This window comes from Pteropus vampyrus, unplaced genomic scaffold, assembly GCF_000151845.1.
Source record: "Pteropus vampyrus isolate Shadow unplaced genomic scaffold, Pvam_2.0 Scaffold16, whole genome shotgun sequence".
NCBI lineage: Eukaryota > Metazoa > Chordata > Mammalia > Chiroptera > Pteropodidae > Pteropus > Pteropus vampyrus.
Window position 1 is genome coordinate 7,352,255 of NW_011888797.1, and position 18,724 is coordinate 7,370,978.

The window sequence follows — 18,724 nt, forward strand, 5'->3', positions numbered from 1 at the left end:
TTAACCCTAAGTTTCACCTGTTTGTTTCTCATCCCTCTTTCCTTTGCTGGAGCAACTGAGCCAGGGAGCTGCAGGAAAGGTGCTATCCAGTATCTACAGTGCTTTCCCAGAGCCGAGAAAATGCTAGAGGGATTGACACTGAATTAACAAATGAATGAGTAGATGGAGAAAAAGGAAGGCCAGAAGAGAGAAGAAAACTAGGATGGAAAGAAGGAAAAAAGAAAAAATGGAGTGAATCGATAAAAGAATGAAACTGAATAAAGAAAAAAGAATGAAAACAAAAGACTCAGAAAATGAAAAAGGAAAAAAAGATTAAAAGAATAATACCCGAGCAATCCCACGCCCTTGCTCACTCCACTTCTCAGCCGCGGCAGCTGGCCTTAGCCAAGCAGCAGTAATGCCCCCTTGGGCCAGGCGCTATGATCCTTAAGGGTTGATGACATGCGACAGGCAGAGGGAAGTGCCTACGGCAAGCAGAGCTTTCACATCCTGGCATCAAATTTCCACCCAAAGACTCCCTAGCCAACCACTGTTGACTCCCTCATGCGGCAGTCTCTGCTGTCACTCCAAGGCAGGGAACAGCTTTTTCACAGCGGAGAATGAGATGGCTCTACAAGTCGCAGCTACCTCCTCCAGCCCCTGCGGGAAATGGCCATTTCTGTTGCGCTCATTGGTCAAATTGCTGAACAAAAGCCAACTTGCCTCACGCCCACTCTCTTACCTCCACAAAACGTTTAATTCCAGAATGTTTTTCTCACAGCCAGTCCCAGAGGCTTTGGATCTGCCTGGGGAGAGAATCCCCAGGATATGAGACCTTCCAGGGCCATAGAACATGGCATGACATTGGGCCCCATGGCTCCCTGTGCCCAGGGTGCTGCAGCACCCTCTTTATGGAAGAGGCAGCAGGAATGGAAGAAGGAATCCAGTAATCCCACTGCTCCACGATGGGATCCCAGGCGCCAGTTGTCACATTTCACAGAAGAGGCAAGTTATGAATCCTGACTGGCAGTCAGGTTAGAACTCAGCAGAGGTCCTCAGTGAAGGACCTCTGAGCTGCTGGAGGAACCCCGGGGCTGTTCTGGGACTTCTTTTGCCCAAGGCCCCCCGACTCTGCTCTGCAGAAACCCTGGTCAGGAAATGCTGCTTCAAAGCCTCCAAGGTTCGCCGCACAGGGCCCCCTTCCCATGAAGCTTGGGTGATGTCCCTTCCAGAGTCATCCTCAACACCATGCAGGTACCATGCAGTGCACAGACTTGGCACTGAGCAGTGAGCACCTCTTTCCAGCCTCGTGGTAATCTTGAAAGATGGGTGTCGCCAACTCTAATTTTATGGATAAAGTAATCCATATTGAGAAGGACATGTCTAAGGTCACCAATCCAATACAGCATGGAGCCAGGATTCAAATTTAGCTCTGCCTTACCCCAAAGCCCATGTTCGATGCTGCTATACTACCATGCCTCCAGGGAGGTGTTTCAGCCTTTATATTTGTATATTTATGATAACGTTCCCTTTCCTTCTTTAGCTCTTTATTCAAATGTCACCTTTTAAAAAATCGCATCACCTCCCCTTCTCTCCTTCCCTGCTTCGGTGTCTCTATAATACCCACTGCCATCGAATGTATTATATATTTGACTTTCGTGTGTAGTGTTTCTGTGCTTCCCCCAACTTGAATGTGATCCCCATGATGACAGGGATTTGTGTTTATTTTTCACTGTCATATCTCCAGCACTGACCAGGGTTGGCACATAGCAAGCATTCAAAAGATATTTGTGAATCAAAGAAGCTGAGTGACTCCATCTCTCGTACTGTCAATGGTTTCTTAGATGTCCCTACATTATGAACTTTTTGAGGGCAAGGATCGCCTCAGATTTACCTCCATGTAGCCCCATAATGGAGAAAACGAATTTATTCCGGGTGTGGGGGTGAATGAAAGGGATGCTTTGTCACTTCCCTCATCTCTCTCAACCTCTAACTCAAATGTGTACAATCTCTTTCATGCACCACTGCAAATCCTTCTTTCCTGGTCTCCCTGCATCCCATGAAGTCACCTCCAAATCCATTTTCATTGCATAGACTGTCAGAGACATATTTTTAACAAACAAAAACCTGACCACGTCACCACCCTGCTCAAACACAGCAGTTGCTTGCTGATGTACGTCCAAGCTCCTCCATGCAGCATGTAGACGTTCTGACCTGAGCCAGCTCCGTCTTCGGCTTCACCTGGCACCATTACATTCACTAACACTTACCTGCTTACCTACCATGCAATCGTATGCCTTTGCACATGCTGTTCCTGCCTCCTGGAATGTCATCCTTTTTATTCTCCTCTAAGCCCCTCCCTATCTCATCGGAGTAACGAATTCCATTCATCTTTCAAAACTCAGCTCAGGTAGTCTTCGCTCAGAGGCACCGCCAGAACTCCCTCTCTCCCTCTGCCAAAGGAAACTTTAAAACTCTCCCAGATCATGTTGTTGTCCTTCTGTACTGTCTGGAGGTCTTTCGCCCAGCAAACTTAACTACCCAAGCATGATGGACTGAAAGTTTATGTCCCTGTCACTCCTGCCGCAAAACTCGTATTTAAGCCCTAATATCCAACACGATGGTATTTGGAGCTGGGAGCCTTTGGGAGGTAATTAGGTCAGGAGGGTGGAGCCCTCGTGATGGGATTAGCGCCCTTATGAGATGTAACACAATCGAGAGCTTACTCTCCCTGCTCTCCATGAGAACACAGTAAGATGGCCACCTACAAACCACAAAGAGGATCCAAACCACACTGGCGCCCTGATCTCAAACTTCCCGGCCTCCAGAGCTGTGAGAAATAAATGTCTATTGTTTAAGCACCTAGTCTATGGTAATTCGTTATATCAGCCCAAACTTGATAAGACAGCAACACATTGAAAACCCTGAAATAAGGGGAACAGGCCCCAGGCTCACCAGTTTACAGTGCCTCTCTCCAAACCTTACAAAAAAGAGAAAAGCCCTTTGATTAGATCCTACTGATTCTTCCTGGGAAAATAATATTTAGTTGCTTCCCTTTCCTTACTTCAACCAAACAGATGTGGTAAATCAGAAAGACTTTGCTGGAAGAAAGGACACTAGCTGCTCGAAACAGGGTAAGTTAAGGAGAAAGATTTAAAACAACTCTAAAAACATAATAATCTAGGACCATATAATATAAGAGCAAAGAGTCCCACATATAAAAACAACTTTTAAAGGCATCACGATATCATAACACTTTATGTTACTCTTTCAAGTTTCACGAAAGATATACCACATTATTAACAGGACCAGAAAGTAAAAATAGTAAGTTTTAACCCAAAGCAGTAGCTTTCTTCAAAGGTACTTCAACACATGAGACTTTGAAAGCACAACCGCCACTCGGCACACCCAGCTCTGGGATTGCATGATACCTTCCACCACGGCAGACACCTTGTTGGTAACTTGAGAGCTGATAAGTTGCTGCAACCACATTAGACTCATTGAGCACAGGAAGTCATTTGACTCCCACCCATCACTAAACAGACATGTAGTCTTTGGTCAATAATCGTCATCATCAACCAACTTATACTTACTCTAGGCTCCAGCTATTCTCAACATTCTTCCAATCTTGTGCCTGCGCTTTTACCTCTGCCTGGCTGTGCTTCTCACAGCTTTCTCCAAGTCGGAATTCCTATGAAGCACTGACACCCTCCCGTGAAGTCTTCCCAGCTATTCCAAGAGTTTTTCATAGTGTGGTTGACCAATTGGAATGATTTACGGTGCTCGCTTACCACGGACCGCCTACTTTCAGGGTGGGAGCCTAGACAGCTGCATGTTTAACAACCACCCCAGCTGATTCTTATACACACTAACGTTTGAGAGCAGTCACCCAGAGAGCTGGGCTTGCAAACCTTACACTTTGTAATTTTTCCTTCACCTGTGCCCCCCAATACTTTCCACACGACCTTGAAAAGCACATCAGGTGAGCTGCTTACAGTAAATCTCCCCTCCTTTGGCTGTTAATTTTCTGAGGGTAGAGATCGTGCTTAAAATTATATTTATATTCTCAGCCCCTCCAGCTGTGTTGCCATCCTTGACTCCTCCTTTCCTCACGTTCCACATCCCATCCATCATCAAGTTCAGATGGTGCTACTCTCGAAAGATTTCTTGATTTTCACTGCTTCTCACCTCCTCCACATCAATGACCTTAGTCCAAACTGCCATTGTCTCTCCTCATGGACTACTGCAATGGTCCACTCACTGATCCTTCAGCTTCCACCCCTGCCCATTACAGCTGCCTTCCCCCACAGCTGTCAGAATGATTCCTTAACAAGAAGTTAAATATTTACAAATCACATATTCACAAAATGACTGGTATTCAAAAGGTATAAAAAATACTCAAAACTCAACAATGAAAAACACACAAGCATTTAAAAGATAGGTAACAGACTTGAACAGACACTTCACCAGAGAGAATATAAGGATGGAAAATACACATGTGAAAAGATATTCAAGAGCATCAGCCATTAAGCAAATGCAAATTAAAACCATGGTGCAATACCACTAAACGAATAGAAGGACTAAAATAAAAAATACTGAAAATGCCAATTACTGACAAGAATGCAAAGCAACTGGAGCTTTCATACACTGCTGATGGGAATGCAAAGTGGTATGGCCACACTGGGAAAAAGTTTGGCAATTCGTCACAAAGTTAAATGTAAATTTGCCATATGTCCCAGCAATTCAATTCTTGGGTACTTACACTAGAAAAGCAGAAATGTATGTTCACGCAAAAACCCGAACACAAATGTTTATAGATGCTCCATTCAGAATCACCAAAAGATGGGAGAATCCAAGTGTCATTCAAGGAGTAAATGGATAAACACACTGCAGTAAGCCTATACAATGGAATACTAGCCGGTGATAAAAAGGAACAAACTATTGATACCCACAACAACATGGATGAATCTCAAAGATAATATGCTAAGGGAAAGAAGCCAGTCTCAGAAGGTTACACACTGTATGATTCATTGATATGACGTTCTCGAAAAGACAGAATGGTAGTGATGGAAAGTAGAGGGGTAGTTGCCAAATTTTAGAAGTGGGGAGTTTATGACTATAAAGAGATAGCATAAGAGAGATTTTTGGATGATGGGACTGTTCTGTGTCCTCATTGTAGTGTTGGTAGTTCCATGAATCCCTACATGTGTTATAAGTCATGGAACTCAACATGAAAACAAAGTCAATTTTACCATATGGCACCTTAAAAAAATAAAATCAGTTAAAAGAATAAGCTGAACCATGTAACCTCTTGGTTCAAAACCTCAAACTTAGAACAGAATCCAGACATCTCCCCGCAGCTCAGGAATCCCCACCATACCTGGATTTGGGTACTTCTCCAGTCACATCTCAAACTCTCCCTTCTTGTGCCTCTCTACCCGCCCCAAGGTTCCCTTGCTATTCTCTCTGCGTGGAATTCTTTTCCATATTTCCAAAACCTCTCTGAATTTCATTCATGCCTCTGCAGAAATACCAACTCCTTAGAGAGACCTTCTTTAATGGACTTTTCTATAATGGCATCTTCCCATGTCCTTACACTGTTTCATTTTCCTCCTTGGCGCTCATCACTAACTGACATCACACGAGGTATTTGTTTTATGGCTATTTTCTATTTCCCCACCAGAATATAAGACCCATGAGAATAAGGATCCTGTTTGTATTGTTCATGGATATATCTCCTGCACCTAGGATGATGCCCATCACAGGATAAGAACTCCCATAAATATTTATGAAATGGATGAATAAATTAAACCTGAGAGATGAACATTCAATGAGGAAATTCCCAAGGTTTTGAACTCGAAGCCATACTTGTGCTTTTTTTGTAGCACCCCTCAAATCACCTGCCCATTTGGCCTCTGAATAAAGTAGAATTTAATCCAGCTATTGATGCTTTAAAAATGGATTAAGTTCAACATCTCCCTTCTAAGTGCAGCTTTCTGGTGATTCATTAGGTAACAGGCAGGAAGATGAGCTGGGGGGTGGGACAAGCCTGCAAGCAAATGCATTGTTAGGGTAATGCCACATGCAGTTTCCTGAGAGCTTGTAGAAAGCTATCTAGAAATGCTACTATTGTGAGCAAGAAGTTTGAGGTGAGATTTAAGAAAAGGAAAAAAAACACCACCTCTCTGCAACACCTTTCCGAGGGGAACAAATAATAGAACATCTCCTCTGTATGTTCCAGAAACTCTCTGGTTCTCCTTTAATCCTCCGTCCACCCTTCAAGGTGGATTCTATTGACCAATTTTCAGAAGTGCAAAAACAAACATAGAGAGGTTAAGTAACATGCCCAAGGTCACATAGGGGATGTCTGGTGTTTTGAACTCAGGTCTCTGTAGCTTCTAACCTCATTCTTTTCCCACCTTGTATTTTAGAAGCAATATTTGGGGGCATGAGCACTGTCCAGAGGAGCCAGCCTCAAACAGAAAATGCCAACACAGGTGACCATGGACACAAGTGACCATGTTCTTCTCTAAAACTTTTCAAAGACAAGTTTGCTAAAGTAAGATGCTAACTACCTTCCAGTAAAAATCTCCTGAGCATCTACTGTGTAACAGTTCCTGGGCTCTGAGTTTCCATATATAGTCTGTCATTTAATTCTCATTACCATTTAAAAATTTGTTAACGTGTATGAAGGTATTAGAGGCTGTTTGTCCAAGCAGAATGGTATAGAACCTGCAAGGAAGCAAGAACACCTGAGCATTCTCTACCCCGCCACCCCATGGCAGTTAGAATTCAGTTACCTTAAAGACAGAGCAGTATGAAGGCAACTGCAGATAAACTTTCTCTTGCACTTCTTTTAGTCTGGGTCATGTTTTGTACAGAAGTTAGCATTGAAATTATTGTTCAGGGTCACATACTCCAAAACCATGTATAACACAATTTTTTGGCAATTAAAATATTTTCAAGGGTATTTTTGGCTATGAATGATTTTCACCCCACACTACGATTTGGAACCTAAAGAAGGGATAAGACACAGCTCTGCAAGACAAGACCTCAGGCCTCCTCATTTACTCCTGCTTGATAAATAAGCAAGAAATCTTAGATCTAAAAGGGAAGTTAGAGGCTACCAAGTGCTACTCTTTGCCAGGGCAGCAGTCCCTGAGGGTTACCACCCACTTCTGATGACAGGCGCGTAGAAGGTAGACTCTTACCCCTGGACAACTCCCATCACGAGCACACTCTTCCTCTATCTGCTATCTGCTTCCCTCTAACTGCCATATATTGCTGCTGGCTCTGCTTCCCCGCACTGCAGAATAATTATAATCCCTCCTTCCTATGATGACCATTAAAATATTGAAGCCTGGTATTAGGATGATTGTTTCTTAATGTTATAGTGATCAAAAAAAGCGTCGTGTATCTGCACTGCTCTTTCTAATAATTACTTGATGGTTTTCTTTCTGAGTATACATCTCTGTACATCTAAGATAGTGAAACCCACCTCCCCCATGAAGCGGCTCCACCACTTAATTAAGTTCCACGTTTTGTGAGCTGTGCCCTGGAAGCATGCAGCTTAGTTGGGAAGACAAAGAAGAGACCACGCATCATGTGGCAAGTGTTCTTATAATGGTATAGATTAGGTGCCAGGAACATGCAGAGAAAATGGATCTGAGCCTCAGCCCACCCACTGGGAAAGACTGCTGACCTGTGACTTTGACCCTCACGAAACACAGCTTATATCCTGAGGCTCCACAAGGAGACTGACCAGGTCTCAGAGTTGGCTTGTTTATCACCCCCTTTCATGTCTCAGACACCTGCCACAATGCCAGGTGCCAAGTACCTGTTCAATGAGTCTTACTCCAACCCTTTGGCATTTCAAAAGGACCTGGGTGTGAGAATAACTAAATCAAATGGTCACAAAGTTCTCAAACGAAGGTTTAAAAAACTCGTCAATAATAATACAACTTCAAACACCTAAACAAGGAGTCTCGGTCTCCACCCCCTGAGGTCTATCAACTCACTGAGTGACATGGAACAAGTCACCTAACTTCTCTGGACCTCCATTTTCTCAGTGATACAAATGATTGTAAGGCCCCTTTTGAACCCAGGGTCCCCTAATCTTCTGTCTCAGTAAACTGGGTAATTCACAATAATCTAGCTGAACTAGTTGATCCTAAACTCAGTACATGATTCCCAGCAGAAAGAAGAGCAAGGAAGCTCTTTTGCAAGGAAGCAAAGCTAGATAAGGATTCCAGCTCCAGGTCTTCCATTACCCTGCCATGTACTGCCGCCCCCGTGTACTCACCTGCCTGGCTTTAAACACTAGTCTCAACATTTACTAAGAATGAACTCGAGTAAGTCACCGAATCTCCTTCAGCTTTGATTTTTACATCTGTAGACTGGGGTTCATTCCACCTAATCCCAGGGCTACTGGGAAGGTGAAATAAGTTAAAACTTGTGTAAAGTCCCAGCACCCAGAGGATATATGCTGCATGTCCCTTTGTTCAAATATGCTTTACCATCTGACCCACTTAATCGACAGACTCAGATTCCAAAGGCTTTTCTCAACCCAAAGCATAGACAGACAGAACTAGAAAGGCTCTAAAAGTCAGCTGGTCCAATTCCCTCCTACCTCTGTGATTAACAAATGAGGAAACTGAGGCTCAGAGAGGCACAGCAACTTGCCCAAGGACCTACATGTTCTTCAGCAGCAAAGCCTGACCCAGAACACAGGGCGGCAGATGCCAAGGGTCATCCGAGACACAGAGAGAACCCTTAGAGAAGCTCCTCTCTCCCTAAGGAAATTGCGAACTCCCCAAATTCTGAAAAATAAAAATAACAGAACTTTGTATTTACATATTTGTTAGAGGGTTGCAAGAGAGAAGGAGCATCATAGCTTATCCACGAAAGGCAAGGTTTTCTTGAATTACCTGTGAAATAAAGGTCAGGGTTTCCTGCTAGCTGCCTTCCCAGTTACTCTGCTCCCTGTGCCCCTCCTCACTTCTGCTCTTTTCAATTTACACCTTGGGCAGACATGCGTGCATTAGGATCCTCTCTGAGCAAGGTGAGAAGTCTCAGGCTAGAGCAATTAATCCACACTCCATTAAGCACAAATGAGAAAATCATCACAACTGTACCATCCATAACACAAAAGGAATTCCTCTCCCAACCCTTAAGAGTTCCAGCATGAGACAACTAGGAAAGTGCCCAAATTCACTGAGGCATAACTCCAGGTCAGGGACCCAAAGGTCCCCTCAAACGATATGATCAAAATCCCTGAGACCATTCAGGTGTTTCTGGGGAAAGCTCAGCCAAGGGCCACTGCTGAGTGGAAGCACTGAAGAGGGAGCCCAGACAATGTAAGGAGGGGCCTGGGTTACAGCTGGCTCCAGGGAGACAGCGCCAACCTGACACTCCCTCCGGTACCAGATTCCCAGAGCAAAGCATGTATCTTCAGGGAGCATTTGACAGAAAGCTACACCAAGAGCATGCTTGTTTATAGCTCCTGGTGAGCACACTCCCAGCCAGTGTCTCCCAGAATTCAGAGAGCCCTAATTGAAGCTTCATATTGTATTTGAGCAAACCAACCCAGAGAGGGGACCATGGTGCCCAAGTGCACACCGCATGCCCAGGCAGCAGAGGGATGGAGCCTGTGCCTGACCTTCAGCCTAGAGCTGTTCCCTCCCACTGCCCCCAGGTTCCTCTCTGCCAGACCCACTCCCCCTTCCAAATCCCTGGGCTCACCTCCCAGTTCTGAGGGTCCCACCAGGCTGAACAGAGCTCAGAAGCAGGTGACAGTTTAGCAATTCATCCAGTAGGAGTAGGACCTCTGTAAAGACAGAGCTGTGCCTGTCCCCAGAGGCAAGGAGAGACTGCAGCACGGAACTTTGCAAGGGTTCTCTCTTCCTTAACTGATCTCCCTCCTCCCCCCCCCCCCCCCCCCCCCCCCCGCCCCCTGCTCCCCGATCCTCCTCCGTAGTACTACAGATACATGTGCTCTCCTTGGGAGGAGGTATGGAGGAAGGTGCAGCTGTTTATTGGAAGAAAGGCAACAATCTGCTGCGTGTTATACACTCACACCTAGCAGACGAGGAATGGAAAAAAATAGCTCTATCTGCTGCCACAGAATTATTAACCCTTGGGCTCCAGCTTTGCTTCTCACACAGCTGAATTGAGAGAAACAATACACTTAACCAATGGAGTGCCAGCCAAAGACATTACATCATCGATCAGCACCATCATTGGCTAATAATTCCTAGAAGGCAACATTCTGCTTCTAAGTGCTTAACCCTTTCCAGTTCATCATAGCAATGACTCAAGTATTTGGTCTAAAGCAATGTTCCTGGACCTTGCTTTTATCAGGATCATCTGGGCATGCTTTCTAAACTTACAGATTGTTACGCTCCACCCCAAGCCATCTAAATCAGATCCTTCAGATGGAGCATGGATACCTGTATTTTAAATAGTGTACAGAGTGTGGAGACCACTGGTCTATTCAGAAACTCTTCTTCTCCAAAAGATAAATGAAATAACATTTTTCTGAGCATTTATTATGTGCCCAGTACTTTACTGCATCATCTCATTTATTTCCTACACTGAGCAGTGGATGTTACTGACTCCATTTCACAGGTATAAAAAGTAAGGTTCAGAGAAAATAAGTCACTTGCTCAAGAATCGAAGCCTGGCCTTGAAAGCCAGGCTGTATGCAGACTACCTGGCTCCACCTTTGAAGCTCCCACTTGAAATCAAACCAAGCCATTTGTCTACTTATTGCCTCAAGGTTCTAGAAAATATAGACTCTCCTGATGAGTTGGAAAATGCCAGTGACCTGTGAAGAATCGGGGAATGAAGAGAATGATGGATTCCCACAGGAGGTGTTCAGGGATCATGAACCCTGCAGAGAATCATTCTCTTTCTTAGGTCCAATCTTTCTGTTTCTGCTGCAGATCTCAGATGAGCTTTGTTACTTGCTCTAAGAAGCCTCGTTCCACCCTCAAACCTAGTGTAGATGCCCCTCATCCAGAATCATAAGGTCCCCTATATCAGTAGGCTGCAGCTGCTTGTTTACCCAGTAAACTCCACAAAATTAGAGCCATTTCTATCTTCTTCATCAACATGTGCCTAGCCCAGTGCCTGCCACAGGTGAGTAACTCAAACAGGATTGTGGAAAAGAGGGAGGGAGGGTAGGAAGGAGGGGAATGTCTTTGCTGGAGTTCTAAATAGCATCACGCTAAGATAGTAAAGACAAAGGACTGGAAGCCAGGAAACCTACAAGAGTAAATTATCTGACCTTGGGCTAGTTCATTTTGGGGGGCCTTGGTTCCTCATCTGAAAAGGAGGACAACAGCACTTCCTCATAGGTAGTATGAGGTTCAAATTAAAGGACGATCCAGGCTCAGATGTGCATCTCTACACTCTCCCTAGATCTCATCTATTTTGTTGGCTGAGTACTGACAACTACCATATTTGTATCTCCAGCCCAGCCTTCCCCCACTAGGCGCCATGTGGATACCTTGGGTATCTTCAAGAGAGCATTTGAATTTTCTCTCCTAACCCCAATATGCTCTTCACCCAGTCTTCTCTACTCTATGATTGGTGCTCCCATTCACCCAATCTTTTTTTAAAATTGAGGTGAAATTCATATAACATAAAATTAACCATTTTAAAGTGTGCAGTTAGTGACATTTAGTACATTCATAATGTTATGCAACTGCCACATCTATCTAGTTTCAAAACGTTTTCATCACTCCAAAAGGAAACCAATTATCCTTTAAGTTGTCATACCCCATTTATCCTTCTTCCCCTCAAGCCCCTGGCAAACACAAAACATCGATCTGTTTTCTACCTCTATGGATTTATCTATTCTGGATATTTCATATAAATGGAATCATATAATATGTGATCTTTTGTGTCCGGCTTCTTTCACTTAGAATATTTTTAAAGTCCATTCACTTTGTACCATGTATCAGCATTTTATTCTTTTTTATGTCTGAGTAATATTCCATTGTATGTACCACGTTTTGTTTATCCACATATCTATTGATGGACATTTGGCATCCTAATCTTAAACCATAAACCTGGGGGTCATCCTTGATCCTCCATTTACTGTATTCCCCATATCTAATGTATCAAGTCCTTTTGGCACCCCTAATATCACTCCAATCCTTCTACTTTCCCCCTATATAATTGCTATCTTGTAGTCAGGACCCACATCTCTCTCACCTAACCCCTAATTTGTGACAAGATCCCATTCTTTTCTCTACTCCATTTTTCACCAGTACCTGCATAAACCAAATCATCCTTTCTCTTCAGAAATATTTACTGAGCACTTTTCTTCATGGAGCTTACCTCCTAGAAGCACAACAGACAACAAACAAAAAAATATATACTATGACGTCAGGTCATTACTAAGCTTAAAATCCTTCAACGACTTTTTATTGTACTTTAAGTAAAATCCAAGATCAACATGGCCTCCCAATGCATCATCTACTTTCCCAAACTCATCTCATGCCGCTCCCCAATCACTTTGAGCTCCATTCCTCCATCTCATGGCCCTTGAACAAGCAGTTTCCACTGCCTCTTGGTCTTGATGTTGCTGGATCTTTCTCATCCCTCAGATCTCAGTGTGACTATCACTCCTCAGCCTACTCTTTCCTGGCCACTCTGTTAAGTAGATTCACCCTTCATTCATTTCACTTATTCAAGAAACATGTGCAAAACGTAGTGTTGGGCTCTTGAGATAAAGCAACGTATGTCTCCTGGAGCCTTCAGTCTAGTGGGGAGGACCAACAATAGAAAGGTCAATAAAATGAATGGACAAGTGCTAGGAAGAGTGAGTAAAAGGGAGGGGACCTGCTTTATACAGGCTGGTCCAAAAGGCTTTTCTGAGGAGGTTATATTGAAACTGAAGGACAAGAAAGAGTCGGTTGGGAAAAGAGTCTATTACTCTTTATCACATCCTGGCTATGCAATGTGAAATTCTATCCTTCATTGTTTTCTTTTGAAGAAGCAAAGCATTTAATGTCTTTCTCTGTCTCCTCTAATAGATTGCTCTGTATTCCCAGCACCTAGGACAGCACCCGCCATTTAGGAGGCATTCGATACCCATTGATTAAATTAATAACTGGATTAAAAATAAATGACTTAATTAATTAATCTACCGATGAAATCATTTTAGGGAGCATAACAAATCATATCATTTTGATTGTTGTTGTTATTGTTATTATTTTATGGCAAAAGGACACCTACTTTGTTGGGTTTTGGAAAACTGGGCTGACTATAAAATGAGAATAAAAGTACCTAACTCGGAGAATTACCGAATAACTAGGAAAAAAATGCATAGACATAATAAGCACTTGAAAAAGGGAAGAGTAGTGATCGTGGCTATTATTATTAAAGGTTCTTTCCTCACAAAAAGCTGATTTACTCAACTCAACTCCAAGTCCATTTTCAGATTCAGTCAAGAAGTTTAAAGGCAAAAAAACAAAAATCAAAAAAACCAAACACTTTTTAAATGCCTGCTCTGCACTGGGCAAAGTGCAATGCACTTTGTCAGTTATCTCATTTACTTCCCATCCTGTGAGGTGGCTGCTGTGGTGCAAACACCCCTTACTCCCCCATGCCCAGCTGCAGGGAGTGTGGGCTGCTCACAGTTGACAGCTAAGTCACTCTTCAGGAACTGTCCTGCTGAAGAGACATCAGTTATGCTCCCTCCGTGGGGACGGCTTGCACCCACTAAATGGTCAACATTGGGCTTCAAAGGCCTGGCCACATGTCTCAGGGGATCAACTGAGGCCTCTCTTGCACTGATCACAAATCAACTTCTCCCTCTGCCCAGTCCTGCTTCCCTCCCCCCTCCCCCTTTAGAGAGTGAGACCACTCTCCAGAATGCTCCTACACAAAAATGTCTCTGAATCTTTTTCCAAGGAACCTGACCTATGGCAAGTGGATATGATGATGACCTTTTAAATCAGAAAACTGAGGTTCAGAAAGGTTGATCATGTCCCCAAGGCACATAGCTAAAGTGACTTCCTGGTCTGACTCCCCAGCAAGACTTTGCTCTTCACTACAGCCTCTAATAGCTGAGGTTGTATTGCCGTGAGACAGAATGGGGAGCAGAGGGAGAGGGGCCAGCAGATCACAATCCTCCAGGGGTAATCACTGATAATGAGGTCGAGGTCAAAGCCTCCAGAAATAATACAAAAATGACCTGCAGGTTGCAGAAACAGGCGTCACATGGGCAACACCTCCCCACTTGAATGAATCCATACCCAGAAGACGGGAAGTGGGGCTTGTGGGCAGATGCAGTTGCCTTAAGGGTCCAGAGTATTTGGAGCCACATCTGAAATAATAATTGCAACTTAACAGCTTTCTATTGCTTCAGTCTTCATCCATTTTCCACAGAGCTGCCAGAGTGACTTGATTACTGATCCGAATTCTTCCACTGCCTTCCTTCATCCCAGGGCAAAATTCTAAATAGTCTAAGGCTGTACTTTAAGATCTGTGCATGTTTTAGCCCCCTGCCGTGTTGACAGATCATTTCCTCCTCACAATGAGCCTCGGACTTACTTGATTATCTGATGTAGGATTATCTGATGCTCTTAATTCAGGATACTGCACTTTTTCCGTTTCTTTACCTTTGCACAAGAAAATCTATATAGAATTTCTGCTATCCCATCAAGCCTTCCCCACCCCCAACACACAGCTCTCAGTCTGGCAAACCCTCCTACTCCTCTAGTGCCCACGCAATAGTCACCTCCTCTCCGAAGCCCTCTTGGCTTCTTCATGTTCCTCTTCTCCACTTCGCCTCCCCTGTGTTACACTGCACTATAATTGTTCCTCCTGTTGTCCTTCTCATCTCCAGGAGCTCCTCCAGGGCCCCTCTTCGTGTGGCTAGGGCTTACTTAGCACAGTGTCTGGCACACAATAGGAGCCCAATAAATGCTGAATAAATACAAGGGGCGCTGTATCAAGAACTAGTCTCTGCTTCTACCTTGGCCAGGGAAACCACCTCTCGGAAGAATTTTTTTCCTGTGCCTCGGGATGCCTGAGACTAGAAAACGGTATGACAAATTTGACTCGCTAGCCCCAGGGCAACGGGCCAGGAAGTGTCTGAAGACCGAGGCTGAGCAGAGGTCCCACCGTGGCGGTCCCCGACTCCCCGCAAGCACTACCCCGGGCTCTGGGTGGAGATTATCTGAGGAGTCGCTATCCTGAGCCCCTCCGACATTTCCCGCACAGCGACCCGTCTGTCCCAGGGCCGGGCCCCGCGGCCGAGTGGCAGCAGCCCGGGCCCCTCCGCGCTCCCGTCTCCCATGGGTACAGAGCCGAGCTCCCGGGTGCGCAGCCAGGCGCGAGGACGCCACTAGCGGTCCCGGCTGGGGGGCGGAGGGGACTCTCTGCTGCCAGAAACCCCTCAAAGTCTACTTCGCTGTGGCGCTCTGCTTACCTTGCGAGCCGCCTGAAACCCGGAGCCCGGTGGTGACTTGGATGCGGCGGTCGCCTGCGGATCCGCTGCTCACCCGAGCTCAGCCTCCTCACCCCACCGCGCGCGAGCGTCTCCCCTCGGCGGCCTGGCCTCCCCGCGCCGCGGCGCCCCATTGGCTCGGGCAGTAAGGCCACGCCCCTCACGGCCCCGCCCCCGCGCGGCTCCGCCCCCGCAGGCCCCACCCCCGCCATCCCTTCCCGCCTCGCCAAACCACGCCACCTCTCGCAGCTCCACGAACGGAAAGTTGCTTCTTCGCTCAGCCCACCCCGGCTCAGGCAGCCAAGTGAGGTAATAATTCTAGATCCCAAGAGCATCTAGAAAGCCCTTGGGGAGTACGAAGAGTGCAGTGTCTTTGGAAGTCAGCTTTGAGAAAGTCATCTGACCTCCCTGGACTTCAGGAGGCGCCTCTAACAAACCTGTCATCCACGGCCACAAATGTCTCAGGTAGGACACTTAGCACCAGGGATGCAACAGGGAACAAAGTCTATCGATCACCCTCATGGAGTTTGCATGGGGTAGGTGTGGGTGCAACCTCTTTATACAAGTGAACAAAGAACATAATGTCGGCTCGTTGTGAGCATTATGGAGAGTGATTATAAGGAAGAAAGGGGGCCAGGGGTTGTCTCCAAGACCACTCTGAACTAGAAGATGAAAGATAAAAGCGATTCCATTGCCTACAGGGGCAGCAAATGCACCGTGGTTCTGAAGCTGGAATGGAGGAGACTAGGATGGTTGAGTGGTGACCTAGGGGAAAGTGGGCTAGGCCAGAGGGCCAACGAGAGCTAAATCACCCAGAACCGTGTGGGCCAATGTGAGGAGCTTCAGTTTTGTTGTAAGGACAAAAATAAGCCATTGAGAGGTTTTAAGAGAGTCTGTGACAGTGGTAAAAGACCACTTTGGCAGTTGTGTGAAGAATGGCAGCAGAGAGACCAGTTCAAAAGTGTCTTAGTTTGCTCAGGCTGCCATAATAAAATACCACAGATGGGGTGGCTTAAACAATAGACATTTATTTTCTCACAGTTTTGATGCCTGGAAGTCCAAGATCATGGTGCCAGTATTGTTAGTTTCTGGTGAGGGACATAATTCAGTCCATAGCAGGAGGCTATTCCAGAAGTCCAGTCCATGATGGTGACTTAGACCAAGGTGGTGACAGCAGGGATGGGGAAAGTGAACCTATTGAAATATATTTTGAGAGTATCATGAAAGGTCTTGATGATGGATTCAATTTAGGGGATGAATGAAGAATGACTCTTAGGTGTTTAGCTTGAGCCACCCATAGGATAATGATTCTATGACCAATATCGGGAAGACTAAGGAGGAACAGGTTAGAGGCAGAGGGAAATTAAAGGCTCCATTGTAGACAACTGAGAGGCCTATTAGACATCCTACAACAACAGCACTAGGCTCTCTTCAAATTGTTTTACATATATTAAACTATTTGTCTTATAATTCTCATAATAACCTTATGATGAAAATGTACTCTCACTATCTCCATATTTCAGATGCAGAAATGAAGGCACTGAAAGGTTAAGCAGCTTGTCTAAGGTAGGTTTTGCTTTGCAACCTGGGGAGTCTCCTGGAGGGTAATTCAAAACTGGCCTCCATACGCGGAGGGCAAGGAGAGACAGAAGAGAGAGATATACCACTCCAGGTTGTAGGTGGCAGGTGTAATAAGCATAGGAATTTACATATGAGGCTTGTCTTGGGCAACCTCAAGACAGTAGATACTCCACACCCACCCGCCAGAATCTTAACAGTTTATATAGAAGCCTTAACTGGGTTCAGTCACACACAGTCAGTCCAGATGGTCTCAACAACACATTACTCTCTGGATGTTGTGTCTTTGAAACAGCTCTGTCTGTGGAAACAGTGGGTGAAAGGTACATTCCAAGGACAAGAGAGGGAGGGAGGAGCCTCTGGTTGCCTGGGTCCAGGTTTCAGGTCAACCAGCGGTCATGTCCTCTTGATGACCTCCTCCAACAGTGGATGTCTGGATACACAAGTCTAGAGCACAGGGCAAAAGTCTGGGGCCAGAGCTATGCATTGGGGGGTACCCTGACCTGGGACTGTAAAAATCACCAAGAAAAAGAAAGCACGTAGTGTGCAAAGGGAGGAGAGAAAGGACTGAGCCCTTGGAAGTTTCTTTTCCAGCATCTCCACTTACTGCCTGACCCTTAGTAAGTGATCACAGTCAATAAAAGGGAATGACCCAAGTTCAGTAACTAAGAGGGAAGAAGACTAGCTCAGGGATCCCAAACTCTAACCCTGTCAGGGGCAGGCAGTGATGTAACAAATGAGGCTGGCAAGCTGGCAGGGTGTGATAGAACGGGGAGGGTTGGAGCCTGTGGCTTGCTGAGGTGTGCACACCTGCCTAAGGGGGCAGTCATTACTCAGCAACAACTGCTTTTTGCCATATGGGATTATGGGCCCTGAGTTCCCAGATGATCTGATTTTTATTGAAGAGCCAGAAAATCCAATTATGTTAAACCTCTAGATTTTTTAAAGGTGGCAAATAAATAAAAAAAAAAATTTAAGACTATTTGGGCCAACACTGTTGGACAAATTCAAATCCACATACAGGCAGGATTTGCTCCTTTGGCTGTTACTTTCCACCTCTGGGTTAGATAATATATCAGGTCCCTTTAAGAAATTCCTCACAGTTTCTGTTCAGACACAGATGGTGGCAATAGTGGAACATAAAAGGATCGAGGAAATCTCAATTTGGAAACCCAGGGTAGTTTTTCATGGCATTTGGCAAGCCTCATGCCTCTACCCACCTAGCATATCCTTTCAAAGCCTCAGTTTCCCTACCTGTAAAAAGAGGAGGTTTTCAAATAGGCACTGAAAAGTTGCTTGGGGGAATGGGAAGAATGTTCTTGTCTGGGTCTGCAAATTCAAAAAGCCTCACTAGTACCAGTTTTAAACAAAGAAGAAAAAGAAACAGAGTGAGGCAGAGTTTTAGTTGAGAAACCAGGCAAATTACAGCATGGAAAAAATTGTCTTTATTGCACTATGAAGAGGGGGTGGAAGGCAATTAGATGCAGGAGTACTTAATGGTTTCTACTGAAAATTCAATGTATGGCAGTCAGTACTCCATATATATCACCAAGGGTTTTGCAGTAATGAGATTCTCCATCATATACTGGAGGTCAGCTGCATGCGAGCATTATTTATTCTTTTGTGCTGAACTTATGTAATGAAAAGAGCCTGAGAACAGATAATTGCTCTCCATAGAGTCCATCCCTTTTATCCCCACCTGAG

At 45.0% G+C, this 18,724-nt stretch overlaps 1 protein-coding gene across 1 annotated transcript in view; it reads right to left on the minus strand.

Annotated features, from left to right (window-relative positions):
* SYN3 (synapsin III) overlaps positions 1–15,540 on the minus strand; it is a 443,545-nt gene extending 428,005 nt beyond the window's left edge. The window contains exon 1 of the mRNA XM_023527457.1: positions 15,425–15,540. The gene's annotated coding sequence lies outside the window, so the exon portion shown is untranslated. The remainder of the gene's footprint in view (positions 1–15,424) is intronic.
* Between the last annotated feature and the right edge of the window lie 3,184 nt (positions 15,541–18,724).